The sequence below is a fragment of the Cryptomeria japonica genome, chromosome 1, assembly GCF_030272615.1.
Source record: "Cryptomeria japonica chromosome 1, Sugi_1.0, whole genome shotgun sequence".
Classification (NCBI taxonomy): Eukaryota; Viridiplantae; Streptophyta; class Pinopsida; order Cupressales; family Cupressaceae; genus Cryptomeria; species Cryptomeria japonica.
The window spans coordinates 524854220-524859141 of record NC_081405.1 but is presented as its reverse complement, the minus strand read 5'-3'; the positions used below and the strand labels follow the sequence as shown (position 1 = coordinate 524859141).

General features: G+C 29.8%; 1 long non-coding RNA gene across 1 annotated transcript; it reads right to left on the bottom strand.

Moving 5' to 3' along the window:
* Positions 1 to 255: 255 nt before the first annotated feature.
* LOC131060226 (uncharacterized) lies at positions 256 to 1291 on the bottom strand. Its single transcript, XR_009110315.2, has 3 exons — positions 933 to 1291; positions 538 to 756; positions 256 to 421 (listed from the first exon to the last, which is right to left on the bottom strand). It is a non-coding gene; the product is annotated as an uncharacterized LOC131060226 (long non-coding RNA).
* Positions 1292 to 4922: the final 3631 nt, after the last annotated feature.

Here is a 4922-nt window from a genome sequence, read left to right as displayed (position 1 = left end):
CAACCCTATTTTAGTTTAGCCCATTTCATGAAGATAAACTGATAAACAATAAATTAGAACAACTATAGAAAATCCAGTTACAAGAGACTTACAAATGACCAGATTTGTATCTAAATTTATAAGATTTAAAAATCATATTTCATTAAAATATTCAGGCTCATAATAGTTTCTTTCACATAATAGGGTTGGTTAGTTTGGCCAGCCTTAAGCATTCCTTTCACATAGACATTTCGTTATTGTCCATTCAAATAAACTTCACCGTTAACTTTCAAATTCAAAATGTTCACAGTACGCAACAGACATTTCCATCTACCTCCATTTTTATTTGCAAAATACCTCAAAGGAATTTGATCTCATTTGGTTGCTATTTTCTGATCCTCCGTTTTGCCTCTTCATCTTTTACCAGCCAGAATGTGAAAAACTGAAAAATAAATATTAGATAAAAAACATGAACAGATGGACCAGGAAGTTTTCAGAGTTAAATATTGTTCATAAACGTGATTAATGATCTATGACAGTAAATAAATATTAGCTTACAAATTTTGAATTCAAACATGTATGTCCAGATTTGATGCCGATTTGTTGAACGAAGCTATAAAAGGTATTTAATTCCAGGGTTTGAACCTTAAGTCACAGGTTCGAATCCCGATATGGCTGAAGAATTCAGAGAAGAGAAACCTAAGGATTTGCTTTCAACGCCCACTACTCCGCTGGATCGGCCCGTGAGAGAAAAAAATCCTGTAAAAACCTTTGATCCTTCATCGTTGAACAGGGCAAAGGCACACAGGGCAAACAATAAATCAAAACAATAAATGATCTATGACAGTAAATAAATATTAGCTTACAAATTTTGAATTCAAACATGTATGTCCAGATTTGATGCCGATTTGTTGAATGAAGCTATAAAAGGTAGTTAATTCCAGGGTTTGAACCTTAAGTCACAGGTTCGAATCCCGATATGGCTGAAGAATTCAGAGAAGAGAAACCTGAGGATTTGCTTTCAACGCCCACTACTCCGCTGGATCGGCCCGTGAGAGAAAAAAATCCTGTAAAAACCTTTGATCCTTCATCGTTGAACAGGGCAAAGGCACACAGCTTAATAACATTCCAAATGTGGCATATAAACTGTCCAAGCTCACCAGAGGAAATCATGCACAATCTTCTTTATGGAAGGCGCAGAGGAAAGTTTTGCAGGTTTCAGGGTATGGGGGTGAAGAAAAGGAGAATAAACTCAAGGAAAATGTCCGTTCCGTTCAAATAAAACTTCACCGTTAACTTTCAAATTCAAAATGTTATGCTCTCACGGAACAGCCTGGATTTGCTAAAAATAGCTTTAGAAACTTTCAATAAAATGCGATTTGCAGGTGTAATGTTTGGACATCAAAATTAGTAGCATTTGATCTAGTGTTGTTAATTATTATTAATCTAATTATATCAATTTTATAATCATTCCTCTTTACTCAATTTTATTCCAATTATTGTCAATATGGTGATCACTGCTTTTGCTAAATGAAATTATTTCTTTATTAATACCCTAATCACAATCGCATGACATCATTCATTGTGTCAATGTTTAGTAAATTAATGTTTGTTTCTTCCTAATAGACTATTGATCCTATGCTCCTTCATTTGTCTATTTCAGTCTTACTGATTTTAATTTCTATTGTAATCATATTAGATCATTATCATAGTGGGGATCATTTCTTATAGCACTTGTTGATATAAATACATGAGGTCAAGCTTGTTTTTTTAATTAGTTTCTTAATCATGTGTGTGCATCTCATCTTATCAATGAGTATATATCGCTCTAGCTATAGGTTTTGAATCAAGTGCTTAACATTTGATGGAGCAGAATCACTATTTCCTTTTTTTGTTTACTTGTCTAACAGGTTATAAAAAATTGTGAAATCTTAAAATTAAGATAATCTCTAAGTCTATCACCTAGTCAACATTGTACTAGTGTTGGCAGTCCCACTAAGGGGATTCCTCATGCTCGCCCTTGTGTTGGTGTTCCAAATGATAGTATTGTGTGGATTGTTGTTCGTCAATAAAGGAAAGATCGCTCTTCCTCTTCTTCCAAAACTCTTCCTCGAGTTTTGGGTGAAACTTCCACCCACCCTTGATGTGGATTATTAGTTGCTCTACTAATGTGTTGCAAGTGGGTTGTTTTGGCCCTTGTTGTCAGAGGTTTCTTCTTGATCAGTTGTTTGTAGCCTTTTTGGCTTGTCTTTGTATAGGGTCAACACCCTTTATTCTTGCTTTATTATTCAAAAACACCTCTAAAATCAAATATTAGATAATTCATTCTAGTAACCCCCTCAATATCACCATTCCATAAGAGAATTATCACAATATGATTTCTTAAATAATATCATCAAATAGTATTAGCTCATAGATGTATTACAAATGAAATGTTACTAATATTAATTATTTCTTTGCCAATTTTTTACCACTTTTTCAAGGGTGCACTAAGATTTATTTTCCTAATCTTTGCTATGATAAATATGATTATATGATTACTCTTTAGTAATATTGCTAAAAATAAATTTTTAATTAATGAATAAGGTTAGAAGGAGTCACATCTTCATTAAAATAATGAAAGCAAGAAATTGAATGTAGAGCATCTAGACACTATATAAGATAGACATTAAACCAATAAAACTATGACATGCAAGGCAATCATTTATACCTCACACATAGGCCATAAAACATTAGAGCCATTGTAACATAGGAATGATAAAGCATATTGTCTAGATCAAAACCATATTTGATTGTGTCTATTTTTTTTTCTTTTTTTTCATAATAATCTATTGTGCTTTATTTCACTCATCATTAGGAGCTATAAGAGGTAGTTAGGATCTTTCATATTTCAAAGAGATGTGGCCCAAAATAACCCCCATAGAAGGTGAATTTGATTCGCATTTAATAAGGGATGAATCTTTCTACATAGTAACTCAAAGAAGGAAATAATAGACTATTAATAATAAAATTTTGGGGAACAACATCTTTTCCCCATAAATTTTTATTATCTAATTTTCATCTATACTTGTGCATTTTATAGTAATTTGAACTAAAATCTAATACTTCTAGTAATGCAATAGCATACCATTAGAATAAATACCATGTTTAGGCATGGTCTACTACTTTCAAAGAAATGTCAATGTAAAACTCATACAAGATATCAAAATCAACAAGGATGCAAGCAATTTTTTGTCTTAATTAGATGTATTTATGTTTGTAATTAGGAAGCATCCCAATAAATTAACAATTTCTTAAAACCATGAATCAATCCAAAACTAAAAAAGGAGATTTAAAAGTTGAACCTAAATATGCAAACAATAAAAGAATTCATACTATGATTGAAATCAAACTAACATAGATTATACACAAAAAATATTATTTGTATATCAAAAAATCTATAAAGGACTACATTCAACCTTTGATAGAATTAAAAAACATGAAATTTCCAGGTTATCTTTAGTAAGGGACCACCAAGTTTTAAATACATATTTATATTAATAAAAATAATATGTTAGTAGCTATAAAAATAATAGATTAAGTAAATAAACAGATTATATTCTCAAAACTCTTTATGGCCAACAATGAAAATTGGGGAATTACAAGTGTGTGAGGATTAATCTTTATTTTGGGTGACACTTGCAATAAACATAATTTGAAAGGTTTATTTAGTAAGTTTAAATTAAATGTGTTTTTTTCAATATTTGTATAATATATTAATTAATAAATTGTTAAGCAGTTATATGCCTATTACATATTTGTAAATGTACATAGACATAAATATATACAAATGCATACATAAATAAATGTGTGAAAAATATTTCTCTCTTAAATTAAAATTCAAATATTTTTTAATAAATTATTATTTTATTAATTTAATAATTATTAATAATAATAAATGTATATATTTTAAAATATAAAGCACATATATTTTAAATAATATAATTTATAATAGATTATAAAAATCTCTTTATTAAACTAGGTGCATCAAGCAATCTTTTTCTTCATTTGAAAAAAACTAAAATAAAACTATGTTAAGGGTTCTTTATAAACATGAAAATTTTACAAGTAAAAAAAATATATTGCAAAAGATATTCCATAATTACATTATTGAGAAAACTATTTTCAATTATCCTCTAATTCTTCCAGATCCCAGAAATGAAAAATAAATAAAAACGCTAGAAAACAAAATTTAAAATAAATTTACCATAAAGAGCTTTCTTTATATGCAAAAGAAAGGAGGAACGCGTAAAAAACTTATATCTGTCAAATAGTTCACGTTTCTTGTCTATGCTCACACATTTTGTATATATGTCTGCAACGACATTTTTGCCTATATCTTCTGCAAAATAACTCTTACTGTTTATTGGGTGACGGATGTATATACCCTGTTCCACAGCTCCCATTTTTGCCTATATCTTCTGCAAAATAACTCTTACTTAAGTTATAGCTAACAATCTAATTTCTTGCAAGGCACCCACTTCCTTTACCCTCTCCACATCTGTTCCTTGCATGCTATTTTTTTGTTCATCTTTCTATATACTTGTTATATTTTATTATTTAGCAATAGGAATTATCCTAATTTTTAGTATTTCATCTTTAAAAAAGAAGAGTTTCTATTGATACCTTTATTATTATTAAATTAAATAGACATTTATTTTTCTTTTTTTTTTTGGAAATGAGATAAATAAGATTCTTTAAAATTCACTTTCAAGACATTTAGCAATAAATTTATGATTCCCTCAATCAAATTGGTGTGGATCCTTTAGTGAGCTGTTCTACCCTCCACCTAGCCTACTTTTCTCTAGGGGCAAGTCATGAAATGTCACACTTCCCACCATATTCTAGGAGTTTCTAGATTATTGGACCAACAACTATCCTCTCCAAGAGGATGCCCATGTGCA